Source organism: Chiloscyllium plagiosum, chromosome 6 (genome assembly GCF_004010195.1).
Source record: "Chiloscyllium plagiosum isolate BGI_BamShark_2017 chromosome 6, ASM401019v2, whole genome shotgun sequence".
In the NCBI taxonomy this organism is placed as follows: Eukaryota; Metazoa; Chordata; class Chondrichthyes; order Orectolobiformes; family Hemiscylliidae; genus Chiloscyllium; species Chiloscyllium plagiosum.
Window position 1 is genome coordinate 54,936,994 of NC_057715.1, and position 20,764 is coordinate 54,957,757.

General features: G+C 40.4%; 1 long non-coding RNA gene across 1 annotated transcript in view; it reads left to right on the forward strand.

Annotated features, from left to right (window-relative positions):
* The first annotated feature begins 15,365 nt into the window (after positions 1-15,365).
* The window catches only part of LOC122550593, an 88,091-nt gene continuing 82,692 nt past the window's right edge, over positions 15,366-20,764 (forward strand). Inside the window, exon 1 of the long non-coding RNA XR_006311890.1 lies at positions 15,366-15,598. This is a non-coding gene — a long non-coding RNA (uncharacterized LOC122550593). The remainder of the gene's footprint in view (positions 15,599-20,764) is intronic.

A 20,764-nucleotide genomic window follows, 5' to 3' on the forward strand; every position in this document is an offset into this window, starting at 1 on the left:
ATGGTTTGAAGTTAAATGCACTGCACATCCAAATGGACCTGGAGGTTCAGCTGCTTAGATTTTTAAAATGTCACACACAGGTCCAGAAAGAAATCAAGAAACCTAATGGAAAGCTGGCTTTTATATCGAGACGATGAGAATACAAGGATATAGAAGTTCTGCTGCAATTATTGAAATCCCTGTTCAGATTCCACTTGTAGTATTATGAGCAGATCTGGGCACCACATTTGAGAAAGGATATATTGGCTTTTGGGGGAGAAAATGTGGATTTATTAGAATGATACCTGGAATTCAGGTGTTAATTTTTGAGGAGAGATTTTAAAAATTAGGCATGTTTTTTCTAGTGGTTAAAGGGTGATCTGATTGAAGTCTTCAAGATATTAACAGGAAAAGACAAGGTAGATAATGATATAATATTTCCATTGTTTGGTGATTCTTGAACCTGGGGGCATAGCATGAAAATTAGGGCAAGACCATTCAGGAGAGATATTAGGAAGTATTCCTATACATGGTCAAGGTTTGGAAATCTCTTCCACAAGCAGCAGTGGATGCTGGATCATTTGTTAATTGTAAATTTGAGATAGATAAATTTTCATAAAGCAAAATTATTAAAGGATATGGGTCAAAGATCGGTATATGGATTTTAGCACAGATTAACCAACTCCTGCTCCAGAGTTCCTATGTTTTCCCAAGTTTATGTGGTCAAAATAGAGGTTTCCACCTATCAAAGGCAAAATAGAGGTTTCCCAAAATATGGATGATTTCACTTGTTTACAGTCTCACAAAGGTAAAAACAATGACTGCAGATGCTGGAAACCAGATTCTGGATCAGTAGTGCTGGAAGAGCACAGCAATTCAGGCAGCATCCGAGGACAGGCAAAATCAACGTTTCGGGCAAAAGCCCTTCATCAGGAATAAATGATGAAGGGCTTTTGCCCGAAACGTCGATTTTGCCTGTCCTCGGATGCTACCTGAATTGCTGTGCTCTTCCAGCACCACTGATCCAGAATACAGTCTCACAAAACCTACCCATCCTTTTCCACAATTTTTCCAAATAAAGGGCGGTGCTTGTTACCTTAATAATGTCTTTTCACTTAAACAACAATTTAAATTATGGAGCTACCGCTCTTATTGGGCGTCAGTAGTTTACTTGCTGTGTTCTTTTTCTAAACTGTCTCCGTTAGGCTTTTAATTTGCTCCTCACACTGACTTTATAATGTTGCTGGTGCTGTGACTTCAGTTTGAGTTATATCTACCAACTTTACATTGCATTGCACAGCCATGCCTCATGGTGCCTGATCACTATGGAGACTTGCTCATGATGAATTCCATGTACTCGTTTTTAACTTTTAACCTTTTTGGACCATTCTGTGCCCTTAATTTAAACCTCTACTCAGTTCTGCTGTAACAGATTCTTGTTCCTTAATCAAATCTGTAGCTGTCTCCAGCTTTGAGGTCATTCTTGCTTCTGTGCTTTTCTTGCCGGGTCTGAAATAAAGGCTTTACCATTAACTGCCATTTCTCTGCAGGTCGTTTGACTGCTCAGTTGCAAGAGCTGTAGACTATATGAGTAGCTCTTAAATCTATAGTGTTTAAAGCTATAAATTTCCAATACTCCTTCAGGGTTCACTGGAATTCTCACTATAGTTACCTTGTGGTGTTAAACAATAATGCCTGCAGCTTCCCACCAGGTTGTATGTGTCGCGATGCCAGTCACTACTAGCTTGTTGTTTGGGTAGTTTGCTGCCCGCATCCTTTTCCCTGGACTGAGTCTAAAATTCCACTTGGTTTCTTGATAGAGAAAAATCCTCAGAGTTTTTGTGAGAATAGAGAGTTGTCTTAATCAAGATGGAATGTATTGCATGATAGAAATCAGGTACAATTTACATTAGAAAGGTAAACTATGGGTGGAATCCTGTGGGATCCTGAACGATGTGGGCTATGGTGAGATATGTGGCAGAATTGCACAAATTGTCTAACAAGGGCTATCTTGACATTGCAAGTAATTTGCTTTTAACTAAGTTCAGAGGCAAAATTCTCAATAGTTGCCTATTACTGCTTGTTGATGACTTTATTAACTGAAGAGCTCACCTCATTAATATGCAACTTTGTATCCTACTGTCTGCCATGAGCAGGAGAAAGTGAGGACTATAGATTCTGGAGATCAGAGTCGAAGAATGTAGTGCTGGGAAAGCACAGGCAGTCAGGCAACATCCGAGGAGCAGGAGAATCGACAATTCGGGCATAAACTAGATGCCAAGAATTTTCGACATGGATGTCAGAGCAGGTACTTGGAGATTTCAGCTCACTTTTGCCTGTGAAGAGAATCTAATTTGCTCAACAACATCTCAGGTCATGATCCATGGACAAAAAGCACATACATCCCTTGTCCACGGACATTGTCATCCAAAGTTTGTCAACCCCTTTGAATCCTCATGACATGTTTTTGATCTATTGGCAGGATACCCAGGAAGCAGAGAGTTGCATAGCAGGGTGCACCAGCAGCTACATTGAAAGGCTGTTGCGAGAACATTTTGCCCCCAAGGACAGGCATCCAGCTCACAGACTGGACCAGACTGTATCTCAGAGCTGCTCACTTAGAGTCATAGAGTCATAGAGAAGGGCCTGTGCCCGAAACGTCGAATCTCCTGTTCCCTGGATGCTGCCTGACCTGCTGTGCATTTCCCTACAGTCTATATCTTCCATATCCTTTTCCACAGTAAATACTGATGCAAAATATTCATTTATTATCTCCCCCATTTTCTGTGGCTCCCACACAAAGGCCGCCTTGCTGATCTTTAAGGGACCCTATTCTCTCCCTAGTTACCCTTTTGTCCTTAATATATTTGTAAAAACCTTTTGGATTCTCCTGAATTGTATTTGCCAAAGCTATCTCATGTCCCCGTTTTGCCCTCCTGATTTCCTTCTTAAGTATACTCTTACTTTCTTTATACTCTTCTAAGGATTCACTCGATCTATCCCGTCTGTACCTGACATATGCTTCCTTCTTTTTCTTAACCAAAACCTCAATTTCTTTAATCATCCAGCATTCCCTATACCTACCAGCCTCCCCTTTCACCCTGACAAGAATATACTTTCTCTGGATTCTTGCTATGTCATTTCTGAAGGCTTCCCATTTTCCAGCCTTTACTTGCTGATATGTAGTCAATCAGGGCAAAACCAGAGTTGTGTTTGAACTGTGTTTTCAGGGGGAAATACTCTTGTCTGCCGACAACACAGTGTGAAGATTTGAAAGCTCCCAACCTAATCTTCCCCATCAGTTTTTGGAAACCTATAGAGTAGAAAGCTAAGTTAGAAGTACCACTACCTTTACCAGGGTGAGAAGGTAACTGTGGCTAACGTTTCATAAAAGCAACTAACGAGTCCACAACTGTACCTGTGAATCAACATATCAGGAAAACCAATTAAATAATTGGCCATTTGTGTTAATTTCCATCATTTAGACCTTAACTGTGTTTGTTTGTCTGTCTGTCTTTTGTGTCAATGGAGACTACAAATAAATGTTTTGGGTTTAAAGCATAGACATTAATCAGATTACCTTGTTGTTAATTTTTCTCTGTCAACATTATTGCGTATTTAATGAATTGTCAAGTCTTTTGTTTGAGATACAAATCCAGTGCCCGAAATTAATTGTTCAGAAAAGATGAGGATCGTTATTCAAGATTCTGGTCTGGTACTGTTGAAGTAACTGTTGGAGGTTTTTGATGATATAGTTTTACTGTGTTACAAATACAGAGACAGAACGGGTGATTTGGTTTGGCTGTCTGTATCAGTGTCAGATTTGGTTATGTTCTGAAAAGAAGCACTGCGCAAAATTATCATGAAAAAGGTGGGAGATTGGCACAAAGTGAATCATTCATTTCGAAAACTGGTGAAGACACAGTGGATCAGTGGTATTCTTCTGCATGAACTATTCCATTAACTTTATTAATCAAAACAGGAAATGTGCAAATCAGACACTTTCATCCAAAAATGTGATTTTTACAATCCTATCTATTCGAATGAAGTTCAAACTTCCTATTGTTATAATGGGTCTGACACATTTCAGTTTGTGCAGGCAGAATCCAGATGTTTTCTGAGATTAGGGCTGAGGCATGTTGTTGAGTCAATTAAAGGAAAGCTTTACCCTGCATTGAACTTACTCCATATGGCGTTAGAGAGTTTGATACTAACATTAACGTACCTGACTTATAAAAACATTTGTATCTCATCATTGATGTTCTTCACATTGATAAACACAATTTGCAAATATGGCCAGAATGATCCAACCTGAGATATATCTCAATAAATACAATTGTCACGTTTTATGGGAATGATGGAGAAATAGCTGGAGATGAGCATAATTCTGGTCTCAAAGGTTCAAAGGCCAGATGCAGCTAGTAGAACACTTTCTTCCTGCCTGCAGCCTTCCCATTCTTTATGATTTCTTTACTTCCATTTTCTACACTACAGCAGACAGATCTCTTCAAAAGTATTTAATTTCTGTAATTGGAATGTCCTGAGGCAATGAAATGCGTCATTGAAATGCAAATACTTTCCTTCGGGTGAAGCCTGCCAGATAAGTTTAGTTACAGGATGAAATCATTCATGCAACTTTACACTAATAGTTACTATTATCAAAAGATGGCAATCAAGTGTTCCTCATTTTGTTTGACCCAGTTTGATCCCTGATTTTTAATTTATGTAGTGACAAGAATCTTTTTGTCTTTTCTAAGGAAAAGAAAGGGTAATTGAGAGTGGTGAGCATTTCACAAGAAGTGTTAAATTTTAAATCTTTTTGCAGGCATAAATTGGATGATCTCATGCTTGCTTTGCAAACAGCACTTAACTGGCGTGAAAGAATGAAACATGCAAAGACATTTTGTAGTAACTGATGATGAGAACTATAGTAGGCATAGAGTGCAATTATGCAAAGATAAATTTTCTGAACGAGCATGTTTGAAAGAAAAATCAATGAATGTTTATTAATCACATCATACAAGTGACATTGTTATTAAAATATTTAATTGCTCATGTCCTAGCTAGATCTGCAAAATGATTTTTCTGAGGGAAAGTATTAATATCTGCAGCACTGGTAGATCTAACATGACAGAAAATAAAATAAAATAAAACAATTAATTCACTTACCTCCTCCAATTGAAATGCCTTCCTGCAATATTCAACTTTGTTGATGTCGACGTCACAAATTTGATCCAGTTTTGGCATAAAAATATTTCAAATATGAAATCTTTTGCATTGAGAATTGTTTTAAACCAGTGGGAAACATATATTCACCGTCATGAATATCAACAAGTATAAAATATGCTTGTCTGCTTTGTGATACATCAACCAATCTTGATACTCAATATAGCCTCAGTCAGTCATCTGAACTTTGCTTATGCCAAATGGCAGAATATCAGATCAGACTCAGCATATGAAATGATTTTGATGCTCCTGATGTGGACACAGAACCATAGCTAATTCATTTGTCTAGACAGGCAAGGTAAAACTGTCAAAACTAATACTCTCAAAAAACTTCAACATAAAACTGATCTCTTTAAGACATAAATTATACAGAGCATAATTCAACTGAGTTACTCATGTCTTTTTAACAATTGAAATTATTTATTCATCCAGAAATAGTTACAGATATTACCAATGTTGACTTGTGAGTATTATGCATTAATGTACAAAATAGAATAGAATAGAAATCATGGAATTCTTGTGGTGTGAAAGCAGACCATCTTGCCCATTGAGTCCTCAATGCCCCTCTGAGGTGCATCCCAACTAAACCCACCACCCTACCCTATCACCCTGCATTCCTCGTGGTTGTTCCACCTAATCTACATATCTGTAAACACTATGAACAATTTAGCAATCTACCTAAGCTGCACATCTTTGGACTGTGGGAGAAAACTGGAGCGCCAGGAGGAAATCCATGCAGACACAGGGAGATTGTGCAAGCTCCACACAGACTGTCGCCCAAGGATAGAATTGAACACAAGTCCTAGTCCTGTAAGGCAGCAGTGCCAACCACTGAGCAACCATGCTGCACTCGTGAAAACTTTTTAGCTTTTATTGGCATGGATATTACTCCAAAACCTAATTCTAAATGCAGTAAGGCCTCAAAATAGTGGATACATATATCAACAAATGAGGTGGTAATATTTTTAAATTTTCACTTGAGAATTTCAAAAATATCAAGAAAACTTTTATCTCTCGATGTTAGGGCAGTGCTATAGAGGATAGAGTGTGTGGGACATTGTGTGAGAGGCCTAGTCCATTTAAAACATTTGGGATGAGCTAAGTGCCTGCCTGAGACAGACTGGCAGCTTACTGCTTGATATACATAGGGCAACCTGGAATGGAGAAGAGGAGAATCAAAGTGAAAGGCTGTTCTGCAGCAGTCCAACCTTTATTCCTGGAGCCCAGGGGAACATTCTCAGAAAGGAATTTGTGGCAGGAGTTGCATGATCAGTTAATTTAAATACAGTTGGTGTAAGATATCTGAGCAATAGAAGTAATATTCTGAGCACCATGGAAATTAGAGTGCAGCATTTAAGAAGTAGATTCTGGTTGAAATTTGTAGAAAAGGTGAAGAAAAGAGCAGAAAGTAAGAAATAATACTTTGGTCATTTAACTGATTATCATCTTCCTTAATTTTATTTATGGTGACTATCTATGTCTCATTTTTCAAGAATAAGTACCATGAGATCAGCTTTCAGAGGGATGAAACAAGAGATCAGACCTTGGCACATAGAATCCAATCTGCAAAGTCTGCTCAATGAAATGGACGTCGGGTGAGACTGAGTGCTGGCTGTCAAAGTCCTCTTAGCAATGGGCTCCATTCTCCTTAAATGTGTCTGGCCTTCATTTGTGTACTATGTTCTCCCCTGCCTTCTCCTCCATCATAGTGGATTACAAAGATATTCTGTATGGAATCTCATATGTGCTCTTGAAAAATTGTGCTTAAATTCTCTGGTGGTCTTAATTTGGCAGCAGAAGGTCAATCACAGACAGAACAGTGTGATATTATAGACTTCATAATTTTAATAAAATTCATGGACTGAATAAATCATCAAAAGATAAACTATTACACATAGCAATAACTCTGTCTGAATAAACTGTTAGGAAACAAAGACAGGATGTTACACAGAGACTGAGCAATTAGTCTTGCCGAGGTTACATAAACAAAAATGCTTTGACACCAGTCTGATAAACTGGATGCTTTATTGCCACATGGCTAACTGATTGCCCTGCAGTAGAATTTGAGGAGTTAATCACAGGAAAGCTGTGTCATCAAACAGACAGTCAATGCCAAATGTTACAAGAAACAAAGAAATCACTTTTGAAAAAGAAGCCAGCTGTAGACGTGCAGTACTTTGAATGAAACAATGCTAAAGAAATATATGTCACTTCAGAGACTGAAGAACAGAAATCTATATGAGTCAAACCACAACTCCACCTTAGCAGAACTTCAAAGAACAGCACTACACAAGAATCAAACTCTGGAGACTTGCCCCAGCAACAGATCACTGTTGGTTGAAGACCTGGCAAGGTTTCACCATTAATCAGGTAATAGCTAAGGTGGGCTGCAGGTTTATGCTTGCATACTTGAGAGGTCTTACACTTGGTCATTACATTCATTAAAGTTTGAATTATTGTTTCAGTACTTGACTGTCTATGAGTCTTAAAACATAGCTGAATTAAAAAGTAACTTGTGAGTGACATCCCCCCAACAACAGCAAAGCAATAACGTGGCAAACAGTCATTGCCAGTAACAGAATTTGTTCACAAAATTTTACTTTCATCGATCGTGGTAGATTAGATTAGATTAGATTAGATTACAGTGTGGAAACAGGCCCTTCGGCCCAACAAGTCCACACCGACCCGCCGAAGCGAAACCCACCCATACCCCTACATTTACCCCTTACCTAGCACTACGGGCAATTTAGTATGGCCAGTTCACCTAACCTGCACATCTTTGGACTGTGGGAGGAAACCGGAGCACCCGGAGGAAACCCACGCAGACACGGGGAGAACGTGCAAACTCTACACAGTGAGTCGCCTGAGGCGGGAATTGAACCCGGGTCTCTGGCGCTGCGAGGCAGCAGTGCTAACCACTGTGCCACCGTGCCGCCCGCATCTGCACTTTTATTTCTCAATGCAATTTATCCCTCATGCATTTCAATAATAAAAACTAGAAATTCAGAGATACAATTTGATCCTCTCTATAATTTAAACAAATTAGGTCACTCACATTTCAGTGGGCAAATTGTAGGAAGTACCAGAGCCTTGTTAAAATGAAAGTCAGTGTTCTATGATGCTCCACGGCTCTACTGCAAATTTAAAGGCAGAGTTTGCTGGTTCCTGCCAGCAGACCTTCTTGCTTGGAGAGATGATTGCTGGAATGGGACATGAGAGGAAGAAGATGATTGGAAGAGGGCCTACAGACAATTATAACCACTCACTGGCTGGTTTCCATTGGATAGGCATGATTAAAATTCCATTTTCAGCACCAAGGTCATTTTTTCATGTGGTAAGAAGTTGTTAATAGTACCTCAAATAGTTCAGCTCTAGGACTATTGCAATTCAACATCTTTTACAACTTCTTTTTCCAGCTGCTCATTAATAAATTGCCAGATTTATTATTTTGTTGTTGTTCAAATGCTGTTCTTCAATTATGTTTTCCAGATCTAATGGAAATGCCACACTTGGAGCCTTAATTTGCCTGTTCACTGTAGTTACTGCTTTACCTGATGACTCTTCTGGCAATCTTCTGGATTTGTTTAATATTATAAAAAGGTTGATCAAGTTAGGTAGAAGTGGTAATAAAACTGGAAGTACTGGAGAAACTTAACAGGTCTAGAGAAGACGTTCCAAAGAAGTGTCAAATCAGCCTTGCAATGTTTAACATGTTACTTCTTATATACATATGCTGTCAGACCTGCTGAGATTCTCTATAATCTTTTTTTAAATTTTAGATTTCCAGAATCCACAGTATTTTGCTGCTGGCTTGATAAAAACAGTTTACAACAATTGCAAGATCTAAAATCAAGGGCAGTAGATACAAGATAAAAGGGCATAGATTTTTGCTTTGTGCAATAGTTTGATTTAATGGAAGTGAATCAGCAGCCTGTTGCACATCTCTCAATTTTTATTTCCAATGAGTTCTATAGATTTATGTCCTGAAGGACATTAAGAAATTAGTTGAGTTTTTATGATAATTCACCAGCTTTGACAACTTCTTTTTCCAGCTGCTCACTAATAAATTGCCAGCTTTATCATTTTGTTGCTGTTTAAATGCTGCTCTTCAGTTATGTTTTCCAGATCTAAAGGAAATGCCACACTTGGAGCCTTGGTTAGAGTGGTGCTGGAAAAGCACAGCAGGCCAGGCAGCATCTGAGGAGCAAGAAAATCAACATTTCAGGCAAAAGCCCTTCATCAGGAATCAAGCCATTCTTGATGAAGGGCTTTTGCCTGAAACATCGATTTTCCTGCTCCTCAGATGCTGCCTGGCCTACTGTGCTTTTCCCGCACCACTCTAATCTTGACTCTGGTCTCCAGCATCTGCAGTCCTCACTTTTGCCATACTTGGAGCCTTAACTTGCTTGTTCACTGTAATTACTGCTTTACCCGATGACTCTTGGGCATTTTCTTGTTTTGTTTCAGATCCCACCCTGGCTTGGTGCTGTAGTACTTTAACTTCCATCTTTCCATATTCATGATCTCTATTGTTGATATATCTGTAAATACTTGACCTTCTTGTGTGTCTGTGTTTGGTCTTGAGGATAGCAAGCTGAACAGTGCATATCACATAGCAGCTGTACCCACTTCACTTATAATAAACGCCAACAGTGGAGTATTCTCTGTCTCATAATTTGAGTTAGGATGGAAAGTTCCCAGATGAAGTGTATAGTGTAAGTGAGGTAGAGTAATTGCAGGATGTAGCAAAAGAGCAAGATAGCATTCAGCTGTCAAATTCTAAGATTAAAGTAATCCTCAAATTAGCGACATCTGCAATTCCTGGTGTAATTGAGAAGACCCAAACCTCTGACTGCTGCTGAAGATACACAAGTACACTCATACATATAGATTTGGTGATATAAGTGGTATTTTATTGCTAACAATCAAAATTCTTGATGACTAAGTGATTGCAACATGATCAGAGAGCTGATTGTATGCTCCCTCATTTTCCACCAATTGTTCCTTGCGTGCACGCCTTCCCCCCTGAAATCCCAGGATCATGAAGTTAGTCTTGGTATGCTAAGACATATCTGACAAAGTCAGTTGCCATCCTGATGCATATACAGATACAATTTTCAATAGTAGGTCATTTCTACCCACGAGAGTCATAGAGTCATACAACACAGATGCAGACCCTTCGGTCCAACCGGTCCAGCCCAACCATAATCCAAAATTAAATTAGTCCCACCTCCCGGCCCTTGGCCCATTTCCATTTAAGCATTTCTTATTCATGTATTTATCCAAATGTTTTTTAAACTTTGCAATCGAACACACATCCACCACTACCTCTGGAAGTTCATTCCAAACACGAACCACTCTCCAGAAGGTGACTTAAAAGAAGCTCTGGGATTTACATTTTGATGAACCAAGATCTACAACCAATTCTAAAAAAATAAAAAAAAACTTAACAATCTAGGTTTGTTCAATATATTATTTCAGTTGCATGACACTATTATTTTGCTATAAATCCTGTGTCTTATGGCCTTATGCTCCACAATCACCTGATGAAGGAGCAGTGCTCTGAAAGCTGTTGCCTCCAAATAAACCTATAACCTGGTGTTGTGTGATTTTTAACTTTGTCCATCCCAGTCCAACATTGGCTCATTCACATTTTGAAATTCAAGAAAGATAAACAGTCCTATGTTTTTGCATTGTCCAAAGTTTTCATAAAGGCCTTGTATTCATTGTTGAAATGATTATTTTGAAATAAATGTCAAATTATACTTTTGTTATTTTCCTTTATAATTTATTCCTCAACTCTGTCTGTCTGAATATTGGTATGCTAGTGGGGATTTATGATCAAAGATTAGGCTTAGATCATATTAATATTAATTAGATTTCCTTCTAGTTTATTTCTGTTCTGCAAATTTACATTCTTAATAATAAATTATTATTTCTTGTTTAAGTTATAAACTTGGTATCCAAGATCTATTATTTTTGAAGTCTATTTGGGAACAATTGAGCAACTTTGAGGTCATTGAAGATTTTAATTCATTGTGTTGTGAATCCAGTGATGGGAGGCTGATCTGTTTTGGTTTGCTATCCCTGTATCATAATACTTTACTTCGTAGCCACGCTTATAGGACTACAGTATTTCTGTCTTGACTGGCCTTTTAGCATTGATGCAAAGCTAGGAAATCTGTCTTGTTTCTCAGCAGTCATCAGACGAGGGGGTGGACATGTTGCTGTATGGCACCATATTATGTCAGTCTCACATCTGAACACTATAACAAATACACTCCATGTGCTTCAAATAAGTTGGTGTGTCTCAAAGTTGAAGTGGAGTAGTCAGTCAGGGGTCCCAGCCCAATAGTTAGGGAATGTCTGATAACAGCCGAGGCCTTAGTTAAGGTCACCCTGTCACTTGGGGTGATCAGGGCCAGGATTCTTTCCTCATTGTGGATGAGAAGCTGAATACCAGACACTCTGCACCTGTCTTTCTTTTTGCCCTGTTGTGGGTTGATCTGTCCTGGAATGAGAGAAAGTCAATGATTGAATAAGGGGAAAGTGACTTGCACAGTTGTTAAAAATCTCACAACATCAGGTTATAGTCCAACAGGTTTAATTGGAAGCACACTAGCTTTTGGAGCGTTGCTCCTTCATCAGGTGGTAGTGGAGGGCTCAATCCTAACACACAGAATTTATAGCAAAAATTTACAGTGTGATGTAACTGAAATTATACATTGAAAAATTGATTGTCTGTTAAGCCTTTCATTTGTTAGAATACCATGACAGTTTCACTTCTTTCATGTGTAAATCACAAAACCTTTTTTTCTAAAAAGTTGCATTCTCATGTTAGCTGTTAACAATGGTGATAGCTAGACAATATGTTGAAGGTGTTAGCCTCCTGTGTTCTCTGTCTATGCCATGATGTTTAGATTGATTCTAATCTGAAAAGTGAGTTTTCAACGGAGTTTTACATGAATTCATGCAGTTTTTGAGCAAAGTACAATGTAACCCTGTAAGTACAAAATATATGTGTGCATGTGGGTCTTTGTCGGTCTGTGTGTGTCTGTCTGGGTTGGGGGTTGTGAGTGTGAGCAAGTGTATGTGTGTGTGTAGTGAGTGCAGAGTGTCTTAATTCTGTGAGGGGCTGCATGTGTGAGTGTGGGAGTGTGGGAGTGTGGGAGTCTGTAAGGGTGTGTCGCTCCGAAAGCTGGTGTGCTTCCAATTAAACCTGTTGGACTATAACCTGGTGTTGTGTGATTTTTAACTTTGTACACCCCAGTCCAACACCGGCACCTCCAAATCATGCACAGTTGTTAGTACTCGTGCAGATGGAACAAAGGTGGTGAGGTTTGCTGAGAAAGTGAATAGGCAATGCAAAAGCTCTGCATGCTTAGCAATCCAGAGAAAGTGGGTGTTTGAAAGCAAGTGAGAGATGTTTCCAGCAACAGAGATAGTGGTAGTCTATGATCCTTAGTGAGAAATGTATGTAGTACCGTACATAGAGTGAGTGTGAGGTAGCAGACAAAAGATGGTGACATTCATCCTGGTGGAGCAGAGAAGGTCTCTGACCTTCTTCCTAAATTACTGGGCATTCCTTTAGATGGCTCAGATGTCATTAACTTTGGTGGCAGCCCAGACCAGGCTGGCAGGGTTCTGTGTTGTGGTCGCCTCTCCTGGTCCCATAGGAAAAGGATGTCCCTCTGCTGCACCACCTGAACCATCAGGACCTTGGTGCCTGATCATAAAGTAGGGCATCAATTTCCTTCTTTCTGTCATGTCCAGGACAAATGTTATGAAGCATGTAGGGCACCTACAGACTTACAGAGCTTGACCAGGTGCAGGACTGTCTTTTAAAGATGGCACTGGTGCCAGGGGTCCCAGGTTACCTGGGAAATAGTGAGTTTTTCTAGCTATGGCAGGTGAGAGAATTAGGCTAACATCAGACGTGAGAGGCACTATAGGGGCGTCGGGGATCATTAATGAGGTGAATTGGGGATAATAGTGCAAGAAACTATGCTTGACCTGGCAGAGAAAAGCTCTCCAGAAAACTCAATGAAAATGACGCTTTACCAAATTATGGTAAGATTCAGCCCACTAACTCGGAAAATCGTCAATGAACTGAACTGGCAGATGCAATAGAAATGTAGTAGAGGTCTTAGAAAATACCCTAATGGATGTCAAAAGGTGACCATACACCTACAGTCTTTTGAACTGAAAAAACAGTAATTCTGTAATAAATAATAAAACACATTTACTTTGTGGTAACAAATGGTCATAGTTTCGATGATGAAGCTTGCAAAACTGAGGCTGATTTCACACTGGTGCAACTTGCCCTGTGTTTTTTGGTGTTGTATAAATATGATGAAAATGAAATGTTGCCTGAACTGAAAGTATGCTTCCATGTTCAAAGTGTTAATGAAAAAAACATGTCCATTATTATTATTCAAAACACACACAGGCACATTCAAATCAATTCCAGGTTACATAACTTTGAAGCCAGTAAATTTTAAATCCAGTAAATCTTGCTGGCTCTATTCATCGGATCAAAATTTCTATTGTATTCCTGCACAACACATGGTGGGGTGGCACAGTGGCTCAATGGTTAGATGCTGTCTCACAGTCCCAGTGACCTGAGTTTGATTCCAGCCTCTGGTGACTGTATAGAGTTTGCACATTCTCCCCGTGTCAGTGTGGGTTTCCTTTGGATGCTCCAGTTTCCTCCCACAATCCAAAGATGTGCAGGTTAGGTGAATTGGCTGTGCTAAATTGCTCATAGTGTTCAGGGATGTAGGTTAGATGCATTAGTCAGGGGTAAATATAAGGTTGGGGAATGGGTCTAGGTGGATTACTCTTCAAAGGGTTGGTATGGACTTATTGGGTAAATGGCCTGTTCCCACACTGTAGGGATTCTAAGAAAAAAATTCCTTCAAGTTACGGTTGATTTGTGAATTTGATTGATTTTCATGCATAATACTTTACCCCAATTTTTATAAACTTTCAATATAAGTATTTGTCCTAATCAGAACAAGAAAACGTATTACTGATTTTGAAAAAAATAATTCTGTACTAGAGATGCTCTACCAATGTGGTACTTTTCTGCCAGCATGTGCTCATTTGAGTAAGGTTGATGACTGGATTTTCTGATCTACGCACAACACTAGCGGGATTCTGAGTAGAGCTTCCAGGCCTAGAAGCCAAACTCTATTACAACTGTCAAGATCATGCAGCCTCTAAATATTTCTGCCTCTGTCTTCTCCCAAGCTAACATAAGTATCATCAGTTATATTATCAAGTGTATTGATACAATCATATGGGTGGCCAATTGGTCAACATTTTTATTTCCTTTCAAACTGTGCAATGGCATATCACCACATTTTTCTTGAATACAAAGGGTCCCTGGTGACTGACATGAGACCCCAAAGACCACAAAGATTGCAGGTAGATTTTGGGGGTAATTTTGAGTTTGGGGTTATTGCAAAAAATGATATCTGGTCGGTTTCTGTAAAATTATCTTCTCCAATTTTAATGACTGTGATTTCAGCTCTCTGTGTTTTCTTGTTAAAGAGGGCTGAAGGTTACTGTTTTCAAAAATTATGTGTTTTTCTCCTGTAATCGAATGCCATGCTGTGCTGCTTTGTTTGACTGACTGTTCTAGCAGTTTTACTGTGGATATTCTTAAAGGGTGTGAGTGGGAGAAAAGATTACTAAGACAAGAAGTGACATTATTGCAGAATGAGCCAAGAACTGTTCCTATTTATTTGGTTTTCTACTGGTCTGTTTCTGAACTCTCCAATAGAGTTCTCTTCGATAGAGTAAACAGAGAAAAAGTTAGTTCCCTTGAGGTCAATAACTAGAGCTCATTGATTTTAAACTATTGTCAAAAGATTTAGAGAGGATATATATCTTTTTTATCACACAAAGGATTATTGGCATCTGGAATGCATTACTTGAAATAGTGACAGGTAAGGCAATATTTAGAGTCTTATGTACAATTCTGGTCACCCTGCTATAAGAAGGATGTTATTAAACTGGAAAGGTTGCAAAAATGATTCACAAAGATGTTAATGAGTGTCAGAGAAATTTGCCAATAGGTTAGAGATCACAAAGCACAGCTCAAAGTGAAATTGACAAACAGTTGTTTGCAAAAGATATCACTGGAAGAGAAACTGACAGTCTGTACAGGTAGATCAGACTTTCTCTTCCTAGAGCTGAGGATGAGACCAGTTTTTATAATAATGCTGTACAATAAGGCTGATTAAAAAATCTGCAAAATACAGTGTATTGGAAATGGAGTAATCTAGTTACAAGGATGCTAATTGGAAAACAGTTATCAGATGAATGTCCTGTTCCTTCACACAATGCAACATCCTGAAAGTATCGATGGTTCCATTCCCCTTCACAGGTAGGTGTTAATGTCTCCTCTGAAGTGGTAAGGTGCTTCCATTGTCTTGTTCTGGGAGCAATGCCTTACTGGTGCCTCTCTGTCTGACCTGCTCTTTGTGTGGATTTGGTATTGTTGGATTGTGTAACTTACCTTTGGGGCTTTGGGATATCTGTGGTGCTCTGTCATTGTTCGTGAGCTTGAAGTGTATTCCTTTGTCTGTGTGGGCTGTCTGGTTTGGCTTATGAGCCTGTTTGGGCATTCTGGGTGTTTTGGTACCATTGACCAATTTTGCTTTTGTGGGCCTATCGTGGGTTGGCAGGGTGGCAGATCTTTTCCCACACTGACACTGGAAGCTCTGAGTTATAAGTACAGGCTGAATAGGCTGGGACTATTTTCCCTGGAGTGTAGGAGGCTGAAGGGTGACATGGTGTGGGCAGCATGGTGGCACAGTGATTAGCACTGCTGCCTCACAGCGGCAGAGACCCGGGTTCAATTCCCACCTCAGCCAACTGACTGTGTGGAGTTTGCACATTCTCCCTGTGTCTGCGTGGGTTTCCTCCGGGTGCTCCGGTTTCCTCCCACAGTCCAAAAATGTGCAGGTTAGGTGAATTGGTCTGGGTGGGTTGCGCTTCAGCGGGTCAGTGTGGACTTGTTGGGTCGAAGGGCCTGTTTCCACACTGTATGTAATCTAATCTAATCAAAAAGATTTATGACATCATAATGAGGATATATAAGGTAAATAGCAAAGGATTTTTCCCCAGGGTAGGAGAGTCCAAAACTAAAGGGCATCGGTATAAGGTAAGAGGGTAAAGATTTAAAAGGGACCCAAGGGACAATTTTCTCACAGAGACAGTGGTCCATATATGGAAAAAGCTGCCAGAAGAAGTGGTAGAGGAAGATGCAATTACAGTATTTAAAAGACATTTGGACAGTGACAAGGATAGAAAAGGTTTAGGGGGATGTGGGCCAAATGCAGGCAAGTGGGACTGGTTCAGTTGAGGAAACCTGGGCAGCATGGATAAGTTGAGCAAAAGGGCTAGTTTCTATATCGTATGATCAGGAATCCATAATCAATGATGACTTTATAAATAATTCTTAAAAGTAGCAGATACTTACTGGTACTTTATAGAATTACAGGCAAAAAGCTGAGCGGAGGGAAAGCTGTTGAGGGAGGTGTGCGGGATGGTAGTGATAGTGAGTACAACTGTCCTTTCAAAGGTCCACAAAAGGCACAGCGGGCCTTCTGGCCTCCTTCTTTGCTGTAGGTTTCTGTAGCTGAGATTTGTATGAGGTTACAGGGCCCAGAATGAGATAAGTCAAGTCAGACTTGCCATTGCGAATCAAGAACATGCCAATGATGACAGGGATAGAAGGGATGGGGGATGGGTAAGGTGGTCATGAAAACAATGCTAAATTTTTCAGTGTGACTGTTCCTTGCCAGAAGGGACAGTGGGAGATTTGATAGGTAGCAATCCTCCATGTCAAAGGGGTGCCCAATTATGGGGGCCCACCCTGAGCCCACCTGGAGGTTTCCACAAGTTTACAATCATTTACAGCTGGTAAAATATTAGCTTTAACAGATGTGATCACGTAATATGCTCAATTTGCTAAAAGGTAGTCATATCATTCAGTGCCTTCCTCACTACTGATTAACCTGGACTAGCTACTGCTGCTGCTCCAGCACAAGTATCCTGCCCCTTTGGAGGGAAAGCACAAAACTGCAAAGGACTGAAAACTCTGCTCTCAACTCTTTGCTCTATGCACATCTAAAATTGGACATTTTTTGTGCTAAAACTGAGGGGAATTCATTCTTAATAACTATCTCCACATGCATCCCCTTGCTTTCAGTTGTATCCATCCCAACAGGCCTGATTTTATACAACCTTCATAAGATTAGCTCTCTGCACAACCCAATTATACATGCAGTTATTCACAAAAATTCAAATGAAATTGACCCTACAAAATTGCAGTCAATAATCTCACTGAGCTGTTGGTTAGGTCTGTACCAAAAGCCAGGAAGGAACTGTCTCCTGAAAATGTACAGATCTTCAGTTTCTGTAAAGAAAAGCAGCAGTGTAGAAAAACATCTATAACTAGGTTCAAGGTAGGTCCTCCCCATAAATGGAGAACTTCTGTCCACCTCAAATTTGAATGGTTTTTTTATTGTCATATGTATTTTACAGTGAAAAGTACATTAAAATATAGTGAAATGCTTTCACTGTTGCCACGATCCAGCACTATGTTGAATAGTTTCAGCAACGGGCTCCTGATTGTGAGTGTGAACACAAATATTTGGACAAAAAATAACTGTGGATACTGGAAATCAGAAACAAATGAAAAATTGCTGGAAATCACTCAACAGGTCAGGCAGCATCTGTGGCGAGAAAGCAAAATTAATGTTTAAGGTCTACGGACCTTTTTTATAGAACTGCTTGGTAAAAGTTGGTATATAGGTCAGAGGTGGAGGTGGAACCCTGAGAAAGAGAAACACAGTGGGACAGAGAAAGGAATGGGTAAAGGTCGGTCTGGGAGAATGAATAGCTACTAATGGGGGTCATTCGTGGCTGACAAAGGGTTATTTGAGGTTGCAGTCCATGTGGTATATAGGCCACCCTATAAGGCCTAGTGTGTGGGGCTTGGGATAAGGGCACAGGAGAGGGTGCTCAGGCTCTAACATATTGAAATCAATATTGAGTTTGCATGTGGAAAATGAGATGCTGTTCTTCCAGCTTGCCCTGAACTTTGCTGGAGCTCCGTAGCAAACCTGTTACAAAGATGTTGGACAAGAAACATGAGAAAGAGTTAAAAAGGGAAGCAATTGGAAGCTCAAGGGTCATTTTTGCAGACAGAACATAGGTGTTCTGCAAGACAGTCACCCAGTTTTTGCCTCATTTCCCTAATGTAGAACAGACCACATTAGGAGCAGTGAATGCAGTAGAAGAGATTGAGTGAAGTACAGGTAAGTCACTATTTTGCCTGGAAGCTGTGTCTGGGGCCTCAGATGCTGATGAGGGAGGAAATAAACAGGAAAATGTTACAAGTTCTGCAATTGCATGGGAAGGTGGTGTGGGCATCTGGAGAGGTGCTGGGAATGGAGGGCAAGTGGACGAAGGCATCCTCAAGGGAATGGTCTTTGCAGAAGACTGACAGAGGAGGAGTGGAGTGGAGGGGAGGGTAGGGGAATATGTGTCTGTTGTTGGAATCCCGCTGGAGCTGGCGGAAAAGGCGGCTGGTGATCCTTTGGATGTGGATGCTAGTGGGATGGTAGGTAAAGGGGAACCACATCGCTGTTTTGAGAGGGGACAGATGAGGAGAGGGCTGAAGTGTAAAAGGTGGGCTGAACCTGACTGGGGGCTCTATCAACCATAGTAGTAGGAAATTCTCAATTGAGGAAGAATGTGGATATATGTGAGGCGCGTGATGAGATGAGATGGCTGTGACCTGGAAATTGGAATTCTGAAACTGATTGCAATTTGAGAAGAAGTAACAAGGACGATTGATGAGGACAGAGAGGTGAACGTGATCTACCTGGCCTTCAGTAAGTCATTTGACATGGTTCATCATGGTAGACTGGTTAGCAAGGTTAGATTGCATAGAATACAGGGAGAACTAGCCGTTTGGATACAGAACTGGCTTGAAGGTAGAAGACAGAGGGTGGTGGTGGAAGGTTGCATTTCACACAGGAGGCCTGTGACCAGTGGTGTGCTCCAAGGATTAGTGCTGGTCCACTACTTTTCGTCATTAATATAAGTGATTTGGATGTGATCAAAGGAGGTATAGTTAAAACCATGAGACTATAAGAAAAAAAGAGCAGAAATTAGGCCATTCAGCCCATCTAGTCTTCTCCACCATTCAATCATGGCTGATAAGTTTCTCAAACCCCATTCTCCCGCTTTCTACCCATAACCCAGAGTTAGTAAAATTGGACATGTAGTGGACTTCAGAGTACAACAGGATCTTGATCAGATGGGCCAATTGGCTGAGGAGTGGCAAATGGAGTTTAATTTAAATAAATGTGAGCAGCTCCATTTGGAAAAGCAAATCAGGGCAGGACTTATACACTTAATGGTAACGTCCTGGGAGTGTTGCTTAACAAAGAGATCTTGGTGTGCAGGTTCATATTTCCTTGAAAGTGGAGTCCTAGGTAGACAGGATAGTAAAGAAGGCATTTGGTATGCTTGCCTTTTTTAGTCAGTGCATTGCGTATAGCATGTTGTGGCTGTACAGGACTTTGTTTCGGCTCTTTCAGAATACTCTGTGCAATTCTGGTCTCCCTGTTAGAAGGATGTTGAGAAACTTGACAGGATTTTGAAAAGATTTACAAGGATGTTGCCAGGGTTGGAGGGCTTGAACTATAGGGAGAGGCTGAATAGGTTGGGGCTGTTTTCCCCGGAGCATCAGAGGCTGAGGGGTGAACATATAGAGGTTTACAAAATCATAAGGGGCATAAATAGGGTGAACAGCCAATGTCTTTTCCCTGGGGAGGGGGAGTTTAGAACTAGAGGGTATAGGTTTAAGGTGAGAGGGATGGATTTCAAAGGGACCTAAGGGACAACTTTTTCATGCAGAGGGTGACGCATGTATGGAGTGTGCTGCCAGAAGAAGTGGTGGAGATTGGTGTAATAACAACATTTAAGAGACATCTGGATAGGGATATGAATAGAAAGATTTAGAGGGACATGGGTCAAATGCTGGCAAATGGGATTAGATTAATTTGGGATAATGGCCAATATGGGCAAGTTGGACCAAAGAGTCTGTTTCCATGCTGTACATCTCTATGACTCCGTGACTGTATGATGTAAAGTGTCAGAAGAACCGTGGATGTAAGTGGGAAGGGACTGGGCAAGGGGAGAAAAAATCTAGTTGAGGTAGGAGTGGATGCATTCTGTGAGACAGGAGCAAGCAAAAACAATGGATCCCCAGGGCAGTCCTGTTTGTGGATTTTGGGAAGCGGGCTGTACGGGCTAGGGACATATAAGCATGGAGCCAGAGAGGGGAGATCACTAGATGAAATGAGATCAGTGACCATTGTGGACACAATGACCTGATGATTGAGGGTGGGGTCATGATCCAGGGAAGATAGGAGGAAGTATTAGAGTGCTGGCGCACAGTCTCTGCAATATAAATGTCAGTATTCCAGAAAACAACAGTGCTATCTTTGTCAGCAGGCTTGACGACAAAGTC